The sequence below is a fragment of the Drosophila ananassae genome, chromosome XR (genome assembly GCF_017639315.1).
Source record: "Drosophila ananassae strain 14024-0371.13 chromosome XR, ASM1763931v2, whole genome shotgun sequence".
Lineage (NCBI taxonomy): Eukaryota > Metazoa > Arthropoda > Insecta > Diptera > Drosophilidae > Drosophila > Drosophila ananassae.
The window spans coordinates 20,670,490-20,689,391 of NC_057932.1; the positions used below are offsets into that span (position 1 = coordinate 20,670,490).

Genomic DNA, 18,902 nt, shown 5'->3' on the forward strand with positions numbered 1-18,902 from the left:
GAAGATCCGGCTCAGGTTTATATTTTTTTCAAAATTCAGGAAGAAAGTGATAAAGATTGAAGTTTTCAGAGATCTTTATATGTTTATTCAAGAGATGATTTATTAAAAATTAAATAAAAGGAAAACTTTTAAAGATAATCTTCCTTTTGCCATTCAAGGTACTATAATTTACTTAACTTTTCTGAAGCCAATAGTTCAAAAATAATCAATCTGAAACTGAATATCCAAAATTCAAGCCTATAAATTTGTAGTTTCCAGCTCTGCCTTGCTGGGAAGTGCTCCCCGCTGAAAACTATTAATTAATTTAAACAAATGGAAATCATTTTGGGAAGCAAACAAATAAATTTACTGTTGTTTGCAGACAAACACGCAACACAATCGAAAGGGGTGGTTCGGAGGGATTTTTCGTGTGCTGGGATGTCCTGGCTCTGGTGCTGCTCCTCGAAATGAATGCCGTGTGCAGATGTCCTGCCAATCAATGGCTACGCTTCAATAAACACATACATCGCATTCTGTGAGAGGGGGGGGGGGCGGGGTGTTGCAGGGGTGGTGCCAGTATCCTGGCACCAACACACGTACATGCAAAATAGGGGCGACTCCAAAGCTCGAGGCCCCCGCAAAAATTTGCAGCACGAACAAATCGTAAAAATTATTAAACAAAAAAAAAAAAAAAGAGAAGAGAGCAAGGAGCGAGGGAGATGGGACGTATGTATAGAAAGAAATGGAAAATCGGGACTATGGGGCTAAAAAGAGATGGACGGCTGGCATAGAGGGAGATGGTAAATAGAAAAAAAAAACAAATTAAAAAATAGCTGGAAAGGAAAATATAGGAGAAAAAAATCGGAGAGTGGAAAATAGAGGGGGTGGTTCGATCCCTTCATTTATTGATGTGCAGCGAGTATCCCTATGATTGCCTTTTCAGAAACTATAAGCCCGCCTGCCCCCTGCCACTCCCCCCAAGCCTAGCAATCTGCCTCCCCCCCATATGCTGCGGCACTGATTGCTTCATTTTTTATACTTCGTCCTTTGCAGGAACTCAACATTTTGTTTCGCTTATTTACCCACACACACACACCCACACCCACACACACACACTCGAAAAGAGAATGGATAAAAGGACTAAAAGGGGAGGAAGGGGAGAGAGAGGGGCAGGGGCTGTCCACTTACAAGGACTCTGAATATATTTGCAATTTTTAATTAGAAATCTGCACACATGACTGGTTCGCTTGATGAGTCCTTTTTTTTGGTCAAGTCCTTAAAGTTCATCACCATCAACAAATCCCACTAAAATCGCAAGAATCAGATACTATATAGGTAGATATTTTTTAGATATCTGCCAAGAAAGGCCAACCGACTAAGCTGACGCACCAAAAAGTCATTTGAAAGTCGTACAAGGAACTGCAAGGAAGGCCAAAGTTTCCGTTCTGGGGGGAGTTAAAAAATAGGGGAGCTGCCAGGTAACAGGAAAAAAGGGGGGCCAATGGAGATTTGTTGCTTGTTTTCGAATAATACCATACACCCCAGATGATGAAAGGACATAATGAGCTCAAGGACTAAGCGCCTAAGGACTTGTTGCCAGCAGATTATAGTTTCTTGGAGGAAGTATCTGAGATGATAGTTCGTGATGTATCCATACAAGATATATCTACATTCCACAAACATTCTTGTTTAGATAATTAACTATCCAACTTTTCGAATAAAATTGTTAAAATTTTCTTGGCATATTTCCCAAGCTAATGGGGATCATTCGAATGGCCGGAAAAATGCAGGCGGCTAAAGTTTGTGCCAATAATGAGAGCAGGCCGTTGGGGTGACATCACACGCAAACACACACACTGTCACACACACTATAAGATGGTGGGGGGAGGGGAAAAAGGAAAAGCGCATCGAAAATGGCAACAAAGGACCAACACCAACACGAACAAACACACATCCGAAGGGATACAAGCTGGCGTGAAAAATAAAATGTCAAAAGTGTTTACGTGCTGCCCCCCCTAACCCTCCCCCCACCCTTCAGGAACTATCTTTCCCTCGGCGCCCCGTCTCTTTCTGGCAGCTATCCGAGGCATGCAACAACAAAAAATGTCATGGTGGGCGGCACAGCATTCATTATATGCAACAACACTGAATGTTGCCGACTTGGCAAGAAGCACAAAATAAAAATATACAAATAGGTATACTATATACTATATTACTATACTATATTATTGCCAATATCAAAGATATAGAGACTTGTGAGGAAAAGATATATCAGAAATACTTGAATTTCCCTAGAAACAAAATTTCAATTTTTGTAGCATACTTTGCGCCGCTCACGGCCTATGGAGTGCTGGGTGGTATACGTAATATTTAATATTTCAATTCGTTCAATTCGTAAAACTCGTTAAATGGTTAATAAATAAATTTATAAAAATAAATAATTCAATATTAATAGTTTTTAACCTATAGGAAAGAAAATTTAAACTAAAAACTATTCTGGGCTATGAAAATGTATGCAATTTTTGAAAATTTGTATAACATTTTTATTCCTTTGAACTATGAAGTGTTTTTTATAAAATATTCTTTATTATCTTAGATTTTATTTCACTATAACCTATGTTTTTCAAGAGCTTATTAAATTAAAACGAATAAAAACCGCATCTTATGACCACCTTGTAAAGTAATCTATAACTTTAATAAAGATCTTTTATCTTATAACTTGATCTGAAGACTTTTAAGAAATGCTCTCTAGAAAACCAAGGCACATGTAACTAAATATACAATTTTCAAAAATATTTTAAAATAAAGCTTAACTTGTTCTGGTATTTTTTCAAGGCCTTGTCCAAAATTCTATCATATTACTATCATATTAATTATGTTTGTAGTCCCCTAGTAGGGAACCCCTTTCATAAGATACAAAACTTACCATTTCACTTATATTTTAATAATAATTTTAAAAATAGTAATATTTTTTTAATAATTTATTTATTTCCTCATAAAAAACTCAAGTAAACTCCCCATCCCTTCGAAGTGATCTCAAATGCAAATACTTTGGCACCAGTGACCAGTGCCTGGCGGTGACTGTGACTTTGGGCCACGTGACTGCTAGAAGAAAGACTGCCAGAAAGAGATGGATGACTGGGAAAGAAAGTGCTGGTGGGATGGGGGTGGGGGAGGCTGCCATTGGAGGGAAGAGGGCTCAAAAGGGACGCACCGAAACGAAAACGAAACGAGGGAGGCGCCAGCGCCGGCGTCGACGTTGGCGTTAACGTTGACAGCGCTGTTGGCGTCTCTGCCGGCTGCCCAATGGGTCGCCACATGCTCTCACTCTTCGACTCTTTCTCTCACTCACTCTCTGGCTCCTTCTCTGTCTCTCGCCCGCCCGCCCCCCTTTTGGGGTCCCTCTATCTCTCTTGCTCTCTGTTTCGCTGTTGCACTCGTCACAGTTTTGTTCTCCTTGTTGTTGTTGTTTTTTGTTGCCTTTGCCTGCTGTTTTTGCTTTCTTTCATTTCTTTTGCGTTTGTTTTTTTGTTTTTTTTTTTTTGTGAGTGTGTGAGTATTTTTTTGCATTTCTTGCTGCGTTTGCCAAAAGGGGCGATTTTTGCTCCGGTGGTGATGCGTTGTTTTTGTTTTCTTTTATTTTTTTACTTTTAGCATGCTTTTTTTTCTGTTTGTTTGTTTTTTGTTTGTTTCGCCTTTTTCGCAACGAATTTTTTCCCATGCACCACTGATGTTGTTTTTGTTGCAGCTGCTGTTGTTTTTTGCTGTTGTTGTTCTTGTTGGTGTACTTTTGCAGCTGACTGCCAATTGTTTTGGGCCAATCACAACGGAGTGCAGCGTCGCATGTGGGTGTGGCCTAAAAATGCAACCCCCTGCAGGTGGACGCGGGCAGCGCTGCCACCGCGCGCTCACTTTTAGCTCTTGTTTTTTTGTCCACTTGTTTTTGTTTTTTATTTTTTAGTTTATATTGTTGTTGTTGTTTTTGGCCAAGCTGCCAAAAAAAAATTTTGTGTTTTGACCCAAGAAAGGCAAAAAAACAAAAAAAAAAGAAGGAACAAATAAATAGAGTGACCAAAGGCCCTCCGCACACACACACTAACACACACGCATCCACACTAATAGGATATGCAGAGGGGGGCTAGAGGTCGGAGGTTCCAATCGAATATGTGGGTGAGGCAGAGTGCTGGGGGGGGGTGCAGCTTACAAAAAAATATAGAAACAAGTCCTCTTATTTTGAGACACCTGCTTTATAATTATCTGTTTCTGAACTTTTCATTTTAAAATTCATGATAAAAATATTTATATAATCTACTAAATTGTCTTTTTTTTTATAAAACTATCTATTAAAAATAGGATTGATAATTTGAACAAATTTCACAAGAGATACATTTTAAGATACATTTTAGTTTCACTGTCTTTTAATATCTTTTAAATGAAAAGGTTACAAAAAAGGAAGAGTAAATTTTTCATTTAAAAATAAATAAAATATCTCATTAATTGTATTAAAAAATATCTTAAAGATTCTCACCATTTAACAGAATTAAAACTTCAACTTAATAAGTATCTCAGTATCTTTATTTTGGTTTTAAATTTTATTCGCGATTCTTAGTTTCCATTTTTTTTTTGTTGTTTTGCCGGCAAAAAGTTTTCACTTTCCTTCTGAAGGAAAAATGGGTGGTATCAACAACAACACTAACAAGATGAAGAAAAGCTGAGCACAATAAATACTTGACGCCATGTGGCACGAGTGGGAGTGTGGGGGCGAGTGTTTGAGTTGCAAGTTGCAAAGTCAAAGAGACGAGCAAGTTGCAGCAGAGGCAACAATCCGAAGAAAAGGCGAAGAAAAGTCGAAGAAGAAGAATGGGAATGGGAAGTCTGCGGGAAAAACACTTTCAACTTTTCCAAGCCAACCAAGGATCAAGTCAATTGAGGAATCGAGATTATGAATAACAAATGAGCTCTATTTCCGCGGGTAATTATTGCGATTTTATAGATACTTCTTACACTAAAGGATAGGGCTTTAAGGTTTCTAGATACTTTTTGTACTTGTGAGTTAAAAAGGCTATAAAATATTGGAAATAAACTTACCTTTATAGGAGGTTTTAAGGCCAATCTGTAAAATAAATTGTAAATATTAGATATAATTAATAAATGATAAGAAAATGATAAAAATGTGTCCATCTCTTTTTCCTAAAAATAACAGACAAGTTTCCTTATTAGTACCCCCTTAAATCACCAGAGTAGATCCCTGAACAAAAGGATAATATTCAGATGGCACACAGTCTGACGCCACATATTGCATACATTTGTGCGCCATCCGAGGGAAATAAATGGCCGAGAATGTTTGCGAATTAAATTTTATTTGCCGCTATTTTGCGCACAATTTAATGTCATTTTTATGCAGCTAATATATATATATGTAAAGTATATAGTCGGATATATATTTTTGGGGATAGGAGACAAGAGCAAGTTTGGCCAGCCAGCGAGTGAGGAGAGTGAAAGTGGCTCCTTTCTTTTAGTTTTTTTTTTCTTTTTTTGGAGCACAGAGCAGAAAGTGGCGAACAAGTTACACATATAGTGTGTTCTGGCAAATATATAATATATATATAGAGTGCTGTACATAGGGAGTATCTCAGTGTGTGGTGGCAAAGTTTTCAATTTCGCTTTCAGCATAAATATGCCAGAGAGAAGTTTCCTCGACTCGACTCGACTCGACTCGACGACTCGACGCTTTTCCTTTCTTTTTTTTTCTATTTTTGGCCCGCTGGCTGTTTTGTCTGCATTATGACCCACTTAAGTGGCTTTATTGCGAAGGTTACGGAAACTTTGACTAGGCATCCCCCCCTCCCAGCCCCTCCTAGCCCCTCAGCCCCCTTGTCTGATATGGAGATGCAACCCGATATCAGTTGGAAAAAGTTTTTAACTTGATTTAATGAGTTTTAATTGCCGACGCTTGGCAACTTCTCAAGTGTGTTAATTCATTTGACTGTTTCCCTGTTTGCCTTGTTTTTATTGCACAGTTACCCCTTCTACCCTCTCGCTCTCACAGCTATTTATTTTCCAAAAAAGCACATGTATCTGGCAGATACATCAACTATCTTTGCATGCCATGTCATCACCAAACAGAAACAGAAACAGAAACAGAAGCCTGTCTGTCATACCAACACAAATTGTTATTTTTGTTTGAAACCCTGAACATATCCGATATATATATATATATATATATATATATATATTCCAGGTATTTGTATATATATATATATATTCTCTTAATAAAACTGTCAATCAAACGGCACAGGAGACGTAGAACCGCCGAACACAAACTAGAGCGACAGAACGACATTTAGAAGATAGAGCCAACAAGACTGTCAAGCTCCGGGCCGGAGTTCGAAACTCCGCCCACAACTCATGCCAGCCCGGCCCGGGCCCGGACCGACCCAGGAATTATGTCAATAAACAAAAAAATTATAAACAGTTTCCTCATAAAGAGAAAATAATACTCTTTTTCAAAACAAGCTACTAACAAATTCTCTAACAATTTTCATAATTTTTCCAATAATTATTTTCAATAATTTGTAGAGACTGGTTGACTAAAATAAATTTTAGGTATAGATTATAGCACTTGTGGTATTAAACTTTTATTTTTTTAAGCAATTTCAATCCCTTTTTTAAAAGAGGACAAGATTGAAACACTTTTTTTAGGCACTCTTAGCCCTTAAAGTCTATTAGAGGCTATTACAGTACCATTTACTCAAAAGAATAATAGATCCTACCTGTCTCCTCAAACAGTTCCCTTCTCGAACAATAAATATAAACAAAAAACTTAAATAAATAAAAAGAAACTTCGAACCCTTCACCGAACAGCTATGGACGGAAAAAACAACCTGTCATGGGTTTAGTTTCCGAGTCTGATTCTGAGTTTCTGGCCTTTTGCTCTTCGATTTGTTGTTTATGTCATTTGGCAAATTGATTTCATTTGAGGACACCTGACACCTGGCCCTAGCCCCTCAGCTCAGTTGGTGGCAGTTGTTTTATTGGCCCATGTTTGTTTAATGTCAAGTGAAAGTTTTCTTGTTTCATTATTTCCATATCCTTTTTCCAGGTGTCCAGGTAGTGCATTACTTGATCACTTTGCCGAAAGGAATGCTAAGATATATGCACTTCTTGGATGTAGTTTTGGTCTGAGGATATACCCAAAGATATCTTTCGTTTCTGGTTCTATTAATTTTAGCCAGAGAAGCGGGAGAAGTCACTAAAAAGCCAAAAAAGCAAATCTTTCGTTTCCTTGCAGGTCTTTCAGTTGTCAGCAACATGTTGCTAGCAGCAAATGTTGACGCTAATTAGACACTCAAGATGTGCCGATGCTGCACTGCAAGAAATATTCTCAATGTTTTATAATTACATTAAAAAAATATATGTCTTCAAAACTAAACTATTTGGCATTTAATCTTTTAGTATAATATGTTTCAGACCAAGTTGTAATATTTTTTTGTTTATTTTTAGACAAAAGCTTCATAGTTTTCTTAATTAGCATTTAATATATTTAAAATCTATAGCCAAAAATGATTAAAAACTTTAATAGATTCAAGTGGATTATTTTGTCCAGTGTATAATCTTATTAATGACCAAGAGGGAGGCCTTTTGGGGGCGGGGCTGGTGACTTTAGTTGCCTGACGTCGGCAAATAACAAAAGACTTGAACATTTTTGTACACCGGCAACATGTTGCCGGCAGGTTGCTGTTGCCGCTGCTGCTACTGTTGCAAGTAGCTGCTGTTGTTGCTTTTGTTGCAAGTTGCTCCTTTTTGTCGTCTTCATCTGGTTTTGTTGCCCTGCAGCGGCGGCATGTGAACAACACAATGTGTCATGTTGTTATTGTCGTTGTCCGCTGTCCGTGTGTCCGTGTGTCCGTGTGTCCGCTTGTCCGTTGTCTGGTGTCCGCTTGTCCCCTGTCCGTTGTTGTTGTTCGCGCAATCGATTTGTTGTTGGTGTTCAATTAATTGTACTCAATGCCAATGTTTGCCGGCTACTGTTTGCTTGTTGCATGTTGCATGTTGCTGTGGCGCCAATCGACGACTTTGAAAGCGACGGCGGCATTCAAGAGAGAGATCCCCAAACGAAGCGAATGGATTGGATTCGAATCGAATCGAATCGAATCTGAATCTGAATCCGAATCCGAATCGTTTTCGGATCAACAGAGATTAGCATCGACCTGGGCAGCAACAACAAATTGCAATTTATTTTGAAAAATAAATTTGTACTATTTGCGGCCGGGTGGTCTTCAAAATGTTTGCTTAATTCATGTCATTGTTGAGTTGTTTACTAGCTTTTTGGTTGTAATTACAATTCAATGAGAGATTAGCGAGAGGGCTTTGTATTAAGCTTCTATCTTTTTAGTAAATAATTTATGGTAATAGTAATATTCTATAGGGCCCACTTAAGAGATTCTTAAAGAAAAGAAATAAGATTCTATTTTATTTGTAATTTGAAGTAGAGTTTTTAATTATTGTGCTTCTTAAGTCATCCCTATGAGAAGCGTGGAGAAGGGCTCTAATCGGTCTGTTGGTATATTCTAGTATTTTTCTTTGTTTTAATTATTTAGTATAATTTTAAATTTTATTTAGATGTCAAAAGAAACTATCTAATTAATCTTAGGATTAATAAATCTTTTTATTTATTGTAATTTAATATTTTATTATATTTTTTTTCTAAACTAGACCCTTTGAGAAGCGAGGAGAAGGGCACTCTTAATGGAATTTATGAAAAAAATAATATGTTTCGAGCCAAGATTTAAGCAACACTCTCCCTGACTATTGATGGTCGATGGCCAGCCAGAAAGCAGACACATTTCGACTTGTTGGCCAGAATAACTAGCCACGTTAAGACCGGCAAATGGAAGATGCTTTTTAATTAGCCGGCTACGAGGAATTCCAGACAAAGGGACCAGGGACCAGGGACCAGAAATCCCAAAAAACGAAAACAACAACGATGGGAGGCATAAAAGTAAGGATGCCGGGCGCCGGGGGCGTTGTGAGGGAGGGGGGTAGAGGCGTTGTGGCAATGATGAGTGCAATTTGGAAGGTGCCCCAAAATGCTGCAAGCAAAATGAGGCGACGAAACACGAGCCAAGACAAAATTCGCGGACAAAAAACACTCAGAGACCCAAAAGACAACTTCATTTTTGTTGTTTTAGTGTCTGCCGCAAGCGGGTGGTTTTTCCAGGGGGGTGGGGGGGGAAGAAGGAGGAGGGGTCATGCAAAAGTGTTAATGGCGGCTAATAAGGCGAGACACAAAAAAAGGAACGAAGGACTAAGGACGAAGACCGAAAGGCGGAACGTCGCCGAATGACATTAACAAGCGTGATAACAAAAAAAAATATATATATTCCGCAAAAAATTATATATATATTCAGATACGGGGAACAACAACAACACAAGATGAAGACATTTTCGCAAAAAATAAAAGAAAGTGGGGCCGGGAAAGCCACAAGGAAGGAGCTGGCTGACAGACACAACTTTAAGTTGGCCAGGAGGCACTAACTTGGCCCAGACTCTTATTCAATTAAAGGCATGACCTTTGCAGATGAATATTAAGAAATTGTCCTTAAAGTTAGTCACTAAAATTAGTACTAATGCCTTAAATATTTAATTTGTATTATGGTCTTGTTGGCTAACTGCCTTTTGGCTTAAATACCCACCTGATAATTAACTCTTTCCTACTTTACTCTTTTTTATTTCCAAAAAAAAAACCATATACATTCCTGGACCAACATACTTGCAAGGAATTTAAATCCTGATATATCCTGGCCAGTTGAGTAAACTTTCCAATCATTTTCCAACTAATATTCCGCTAAAAGGACACTTTAAAATTTGTGAAATATTTGCGCCACGAAACTATGGAGCGGTTCTGGCGCTGGCGAAAGGATTATTAGGGGCCAAAAAAGGACCAAGGACCAAGCGGAAAGCAGCAAGGACCAAGAGGCATGAGGCATGAGCGTGGGCGTGGCAGGATGAGTGAAGTGTGGCAGCTTTAGACAGCTTTTGGCTGCATAGTTTCAGTTTTGCCTCTAATTTAACGGCAGAGTACGCCGAAAAACGAGAAAACGACGACGAGAAGGCAGACAAAACATTTGGCAGCTGCCAAGACATCCTTTAAGGACCTTCCCTTGATCCACCCCCCCCCCCCCCCCCAGGCACACCCCATCCATCCGCGACAGGATATTACGCTGGGTTGGCCTGACAAGAAGCGATTAAGAAGATAAATGATTATTTTGAGAAATGCTAAAATAATAGACACCGAAAATCCTCGGGCCTCGTCTTAAATTTCTAATTAGATGCGAGCGTAGCTGCAATTTTTGCCGCCTCGTCTGCCAGCTAACTTATTGATTATTTCTACTCACTATACCCCCTCCACTATACCCTGTCTACCAAGACCAAGTACATATGTATATCCAAGTATTTTGACCCCCGAATAAGGGAGCAACGCACTTCACTTCATGCCCAAAAAATAACACGAGGCCGTAGACCTGAAACCGGCTGTCCTTTTTCGGCATTTCTATATATATATATATGTCTCTTTATATATATATTCTATATATAAACAGTTAGTATTTTCATTGTCAAGGCTAAGCACCCTCAACACGCATTTGTGCGTTTGTAGCTCACGGATACTGAGATACAGGCAGTAGGCACTCGGAGATACTTTCTAGATGAGTGACAGGTTTTGTATGCTCTGTATTATTTAAATAATAAATTATTAAAATAAGACAATAATTTATAAAAAAAGGATTTTGTTTTCAAAGATAATACAAATAATTACGAAATATTTTATGATTTCTAAGTAATTGAAACTTTGAAAGTGAAGAGTTGAAAAAGTGGAAAAGTTTTATTCTTAAGCTTAGATAATTATTTTTAATAATGGATAAATATTGCTTTAATTGAAATCTAATTTTTTTTAAGAATTTTAAAAGAAATTACTCTCGAACCTTTGAAAATCAGCCCATTAATGACTGGCCAAGACTGGCAACCTTCTCAAAAATCCCAAAAATACCCCTTAAAAAATTGTGAAAAAATTACAGTAACAATTATTTATAAAAAACCCCTTAAAGCTATATTATTTTTCAGTCAAACAAACTTATCCCTCCAGTCCGAATATACCCGCTAGAAATGCCTTTTTCCCGCAGAGTATTGACAGGCATTCGTAAGAGTGCGTAGAGCATTGAACTTGGCCCAAGTTGAGTCAACTTTTGTGCGTGTATCCGTCAGATACATTGAACCTGCGCAGCCCTCCTCCGCCCCCCTCCGCCCCCCAGCTGGCCCAGCACACACCCCCTCCTGGGCGGCGGGGCAGCCTAGTAAGATACTCGCCGCTAACGGCGCTTTCTTTTATGATTTTTAATTAATTTTTATGTGGCAAGCACAAAACCGAAAATCTTGTTAGCCAAAAAATTAAAATTTAAGCGAATTTGATAGATAGTTAGATAGGTGGATGGATAGATAGGTTGCCAAAAGAGAAACAAAACCATAATACGAGGAAAGAGTCAAGTCAATGAACCAAAAAAGGTCAAAAACCAAAATGTTTGCAAAAATCTTTTTTTGCTCATCGCCGATTTAAATTGTATTTTTTTTTTATTGTTTTATGATTATTTTATTTTTTTTGGGACTAGAGCTTGTCGGAGTCTCTATGTCCCTGCGTAGCACATTAGATCTAATGTTTGGGGCTGAGATATAGCCAGTGATAAATAGGGCTTGATCCGATTTCAGCAAAAATTCGCCAATCTGGCCAATCACTTGGCCATATCTGGCCCACCCAACCGATGTTTCCTTGTAGTATTGTCATTTGATATAATTTCTAACAAGTTCATTTCAGTTTGTCCATGGGGGCTGTGAAAGTTTCGACCAGATCGCACGATAATTGCACAAATATGGTAGTAGCTTTTGTGAAAATTATTCGAATTAACATAAAACTCATAAATGTTTCCCAGCTCGTTCCAGCTCGAAAAATGAGGACGATCTCGAATAGCTTGCGGTTTTGTAAAAGAAATTTGATATACCTGTATGATTATAGTATTATTATTTTAATTTTGGTTTGGAAATGATTTTTTTTAACTATCTATGCGAAATTAAAATATTATTTCGAAATAGTTCAAATATTTATTAGAGATTATAAGTATTATTTGTATATAAAATAGTATCTTGTTAAAAATAGAACTATTTATGTATATAGACTCCATATTATAGGCTCTTAGCTTTATCTTCACATTAATTCAATAAGAAACAACAAATATATATGGCATATATGTATATCTGAATATGAAAATTGTGAAAACTCTTTATTTTTGAACCGAAAACTAAGAAACCATAAATTATGAACATTTTTACACAAATCCCTCAGCTACAAGCTCCGAATTCCATAAAAAGGCTCCCCAAAATCCCCAAACTGATTAAATGAATATCAAATAAGTGTCTCCTATTGATTTGTGGTATCTGCATATAGTTATGTAGTTTATACAGCTTTTTTGATTCCTATTTATAGGTCTGCCCCCACACCGCCCCATCCGGTCCATAGTTTCTTGAAGTTTTGACGCCGACTGGAAGCCCGGTGGTCATGAGCAGTCGTGGCCGAGCGGTTAAGGCGTCTGACTAGAAATCAGATTCCCTCTGGGAGCGTAGGTTCGAATCCTACCGGCTGCGATCATGGAAAGTATCTTTTTTTCGAAATTATTTATTAAATCTATCTAGAAACTCGCTTTTTATTCATTTCTCCACTACAAACATTATGTTATATTTTCACAGAAATAAACAATAGCCTAGTAATTCTTTTGATAGTAAAAGCTCTCAAATATCTCTCATTTCCTGAAAGATAAACCCACAAATACTTATTCCATATACTTTTTATATAAATAAATGTCAAAAAGTTAGCTTAAACCAACTAACTAGTGTAGGCGTGACAAGCAAGCAGTCGTGGCCGAGCGGTTAAGGCGTCTGACTAGAAATCAGATTCCCTCTGGGAGCGTAGGTTCGAATCCTACCGACTGCGATCGAGAGTACTCTTTTTTTTTTTTTCAATAAAATATTGGTGGGGGGAGGAATATTTTGCCAATATTCCGCTCCGCCAAACCAAAGAGCAAGAAATTGGCACTGTAATTAACCCCATATTGATTGAATTTTAAAGGCGTTTAGGTTGGGCCACCCGCTGAGTCCCGAATCTTCGATTTCGGACGGTTAAGGGGCAAGGAACTCTGTCGAGCGTTGAACTCGCCCCAAAGAGGCAGTTGTAGAAATGTGCAAAAAACAAAAAAGCAACAAAAACAAAAACAATACCCAAAAGGCAACAGAAACGCGTCGAGCAGTTGCCAGATGCTAAGTGAGTGATAGACAAGCAACAAGCGACGACAACTTGCGCAAATCGACGACAGAAATCGGAGCAACGCATGAGGCCAGCTTAGAAAAAAAATTGGCAAAGATTTCAAGACACCATCAGGGGAGTGAAGCTTCCAATACTCTAACTCTAGAGCTATCTTCTAGAGCTATTAAATTGAGTGTAGATTGGATATATGCAGATGAAATGAAACATTTTAAAAAAGATACTAAAAGAGAAGCCTTACCTTTAAGGTTCTACCTTTTTGCCAAAATAAATATAAATTAGATTAAAATATAAGAAATTAATGGCTTAGTTTATTCTTTATTTTCTATGTAATTATAAGATTAAATAATAAGATCTTTCATGAAGAAATACAAATGAAACTAACCCCTTCCAAGAGTATAATTTTTTATGCAGAAAAAAAAAGGTGGAAAAAAAGTGCGGAAAATGTTAGATACGCGTATCTTTTGGGCTGATTTCGGGCTGGTTGTTGTTGTTGGCTTTGTATCTGCGAGTATATATGTATCCGAGAGATAAACGACCGCACAAACGAAAGACTTTGACCCAAATTCGCCTCCGAAGCCTGCGTTGATTAATCGACTTTAGACTTTAGAGTTTAGAGCTGCCCATCTCACAGATACAAAAAAAAAGAATTTGCACAGCTGCTCCTGAGCCGGCTAATTGAGGAAATCGAATGTAAAATTATGTGAGCGGCAAGCCAAGATACAAAATTCGCAAATGGTGACGCATTCGTCTAATTTATGTATCTGATAGATACCGCCCGAATGGTCACACGAACTCCAAGCCATCTCTTCTTTTTTCTTATTTTTTTGCTGACCTTCTTCTTCGGTTTAGGATTTTCACTTTTGGGCCACGCCATAAATTAGTTACCTTTGCGGCGATTTTAATACAATATATGTATATGTTGAAATTATTTCAGTTTCTTGGCTCCCTTGGCTCCCTTGGCTCTTTGCCGCTTCGGCTATGTTTTCATTAATTTTATTGTGTTTCTGCAACAAGCGATTCGTCTTACCGATACCTGGAAACTGTGGCAGTTTTCTGTAATTATTGCCACATTATCGCCGCCGGTTGACAAATCCGGGGCAATGTTTTCTGGTAATCAGAGATCTCTCTAGTGGCCACAGCTTAATGACCTCTCAGTAATAATTACCTCGATATTATTTTATTCATTTTTGAATATGTGGCTCTTCGGAGCCCTATTAGTGGTGGAAAAATAAACACGCCCCCGAATGGCAGCCGGACAAGTCAAAGGGGAGGGTACTTCCCTCTATATATCTTAATACATAACTACTTATATACCATAGTATAGTATAGTATAGTATGTACTATATAGATAAATGGTAAGCTGACTCAACTCGACGAAGAAATCATTTGCATAAAATAATTTTGCGTGTTTTGAGTAAATAAATTATGGAACAAGTGTAGGGCGCAAAAGAAACCGATATGGCAACAGAATGCCGTCTCATACAGGTGCAGATACTCTACTCCACTAAAGATACAGATACACACAGGCGCACACTTGTGGATGCAATTGCAAAAGTTTTTGTTTTTGTTTTTCATTCAAGCTGCTTCAATGAAGTTGTGCAGACAAAAGATACAAATGTATCAACATAAACTCTAGGAGAGCACACAGAAAAAAAGAGGGGATTACTAAGAAATGTTTAAAATTATAAAATAATCGCGTTAGGACTTCCTTTCACATTTTATTTAACCAAAATGAGTCTTAATAAACCTGGGCACACTGTTCCCAAGCCAAAACAGAAATAATACGACTTTGGTCACACCTTTTTTCAACAAAAATCTATTTAAACAACAAATAACTCCACAGATATGATCGTATTACTTTCCACATCTAAAAAACCCTTAAAATTAATAAATTTTTTTCGCAGTGGCCTTATCGAGTGGCCAAGCCCGTTGAAAACTTAACCGTTTCTCCTTCTTTCTAGATCCTGGTAACATGTCGTTGGGCAATTAATAACGGATTATGAGGCGACGACTCCCAAAGCGTTGACAATGCGGAAAAAATAAAATAAACCCAAAGACTGCACAGCAGGGCAGGATGGGAAATGGATGGGAAGTGGAGAAGCTCATGGATGAGTGGGTGGAGGATGGTCGGGGCATCTTTGAGATGCACAACATCGAGTGGATAGAATGCACGAAAATGTATAAAAGTAACGCGCGTATCTGTGCGCTACAAATGTATCTTTCATCATCATTGGGTCTCCCCTCGTTTTCTTTTCGTATAATTCTCCTTTGGCCCCGGATTTTGTATTATTTTTTATTTTTGTTTTTTTTTTTGTCCACCCATTGCGCCATTCCAAGTCCCAGTCTCATTCCATAATCAGGCTTTTAAGCTGATGAAAAGGAAAATTCCCGAGCATTCAGAGTCCAAAGTTTTCTTTCTTTTCAGTTTTTCTCCTTCAATTTTCCTCCTCACAGCCTGAAGATTTTTCGTTTCGTTCGTAGGTTTTTATTTTGCGGATTTCTTGTGAAAAGCGTAAAAATTGCTGTAGATTAGCCAGGCAATGACATTGTTGGCTCTGTTTGCGTTTCATAGACACATCTCATATGAGCCGAGCTTTTATTCGGTCAGGGGTTTCAAGAAGGGTTCGACACTCTCTTGACAAAAAAAAAAATACGAGTTGAGAAGTTGTTTTTGACATTTTTTGGAATTAAAGCGTTTGGAATTAAAGCGAATTAAGGCAAAGAGGCCTTGAACTTTTAAAAATGCTGGCCACACTATTCCTAATCCAACACCAACCTAGTCACATTTTTATTTTAAGGAAATATACATAAATATGATAAAAACTATGATAGTTTTATTATTATTTACTTTTTTTTCCAACAAATTTAAAAAAATATAAACAAATTTCTGTTACCAAATATTCCTTATCAACTAAACTAGATTCAAAAAATGTATTTAACTAAACTAGATTCAAAAAATGTATTTATTATCTAGTTTTTGTCTAAAAAAGTGGCCTTTTTAAGATATTTTATGCCACCTTAAGAGCACATCCCAAGCAAAAAAATAAAAAAAAAATGCCTTTTTGCATAATTCTATAAATCATAAAATACAACTACAAAAAAAAAGGAAGAAAACAAGGCAGATGGAAATGCCTCAGCTTGGGGCTGTTGTTCCTTTGATTTTATTTTATTTTGTTTATTTTTTTTGTCGAAAAACCTTTCCCTGGAAAATTCTATTACACTTTTCTTTTTTCTTTTTTTTTTTTTGCTGCCATCTTGGCTGTTTTCTCATTTTTTTCACTCACATTTTATGTGCGTCTTGTGATTTTTTCACAATTTTCTCCGTTGTTTCATTTTTTTGTCGTAGATGTTGTTGTTGTTTGTTGCACTGTTTGTTGCTGTTTTTCCTCTCAAGTGCAATATGCAGGCCTGCCCCGTGCCACACCCCCTCATCCCAACCCCTTTGCCCCCATCTGTTTTTTAGTACACTCTGGCTTGGCTTTGGCTCCTTCATGTATTTTTTATCTAAATGCCCCAAAGGCATTCTTTTGCAGAAAAGACAAAGTCGCCTGCTACTCCTCCAAAAAAAAATAATAATAATAAAAAAAAGGAGGAGGAGAAAATAAGAAGAAAATAACGCAATATATATGTATATTATTTTTTGTTGTTTTTTTTTTTTGTGACTTGCAGCAGAAAGTTGGCGAATTTGGCAAGAAGAAGGCAAAAGTCATGCGCCAGAGAGCTCCTGAAGGACGCATCAAGGAGACAGTTGCCAGTTGTTTGTATTTTTTCGTGTTTTTGTTGTTGTTGTTGGTGCACACACCCCACCCCCCCTTTTTGGCCGCTTCATCATCATTAGCGCCCTCCCAAAAAAAAAAAAAAAAGAAAAGGCGAAAAAACCAAAATGCATTTCACACACAAAAGAAAAGAAACGCCGAAATATGCTTAGGGTTAAGTATTCCCGTTAGAGGAAGGACAGCTGCCTCAGACCCTGATCCCTAAATATATATATTTTTTTTTTCCACCAAAGTCTTCGCCCTCGCCCTCGTCTTTTTGCTTTTTTTGTTGCAATTGTCAATGGCCCTAATCCAAAAGAGGTCCTGGCCCACGGATAACGGTGCATCAGGACACAAGCACACATGCCTCTGTTACGAAGGATATGCCCATTGTTTGACCAAAAAATTGTCCTTCACACACAAAAACCTTTGACAGGCCGACAGAATTTAAATTCCAAACGAATTCTTAGATGCTCTTTCTATAAAATATTCCATATTAAATGAGTAAAATTTAAGGATTTAAGTCTGAATAAATTAGTTCTAAATATATATTTTTTAAATATTTTATAAACTGAAGATATCTAGAATAAGTTAAGAGCCTTAAAATTTTAAGCTTTAGGCTTTAAAAAATCACCTCTAAGAGTAAAAATTAAATTATTCCATTAAACCTTTCTTATTTTTCTTCTTTATTTTATATAAAATAATACAAAAATCCTAAAATAATTCATAGTCTAGAAACAAAATATTTTTCTAATAAGACTAAAAAAAGATCCTTAAAAAGCAGAGTATCCCGTATCCCTAAAAACTCCAAAGACCCTAAGAAGCGAAGCGAAGGATGTGCCACCCGTCTTGAGGACCAAAACAAAATCGCCCCCGCCGAGAAAAATACGAAAAAGCGTCGAGGAGGCGGCCCGGCCTGCAGTTCAATGCACCTACGACATCTAAACCGAAAAAGGCGAAAAGAAAAAATTAAGGCAAAGAAATAAGAATACAAATAACGAAAATAAACAGGCAAGGCCCACACACACACACACACACACACACATGTGTGTTATTTATTGCGACACAAAGGACTCGCGCAGGGAGACAGACGTTCAATGTCCTGCAGCCTGCAAAACGGGCTAATAAAATGTGACGAGCGTAACGCAGAACGCAGCGCGAATCGAGAACTTAACGTTAGCAGGACACAGGACACATGGCTAACACACACACACACACACTCACACTGATGCAGTTGCAAGGATACAGATACAGCACGCAGGACATTGACACCCGAAAATGGAATGGCATAAAATAAAAGCCGGCGAGCCGAAAAGTCCGAAGCCCTACGAAGACGCCGAAACTGCCGACGCGCCGGCGAAGCCCAAAAAGCCAATGGCCCCCCGCAGGATGCGGCCAGGATCCGGGATAAGGCACTTAAAGAAATTATATATTGATTTAAGATTTTTAAGATTTTTCTTTTAAAAGAAAAGGCAAGAGGTATAACTTTTTTAATTGATGATTTGTTAGGTTTTGAATAAATAGGTTTTAAATAATAATAAATTAATGCAAATATTGTTTAAATATTATTACTTCCTTGAGAAACTTTTCCTACAACATTGACTTAGAAATCCTTTAAGGATATCCTTTTTTTCTTCCTGTGTTTGGGCACGTGTGCGTGTCTATACACAAGACAGTCGTGGGTCCTGCTGTCCCGAGTCCTCAGTTCTCAGTTCTCAGTTCTTCGAGACCTCCTCACTCCGGCCCCTTGGTAGTCCTGGGTAGTCCTCGAGTCCTGCTGGATTATCCCTAACGTCATCGGA

General features: G+C 37.8%; 2 non-coding genes across 2 annotated transcripts; both read left to right on the forward strand.

Moving 5' to 3' along the window:
• Window positions 1-12,587: 12,587 nt before the first annotated feature.
• On the forward strand, window positions 12,588-12,669 carry Trnas-aga. Its single transcript has one exon. It is a non-coding gene; the product is annotated as a tRNA-Ser (tRNA).
• A 264-nt stretch (window positions 12,670-12,933) lies between these two features.
• Window positions 12,934-13,015, forward strand: Trnas-aga. Its single transcript has one exon. It is a non-coding gene; the product is annotated as a tRNA-Ser (tRNA).
• Window positions 13,016-18,902: the final 5,887 nt, after the last annotated feature.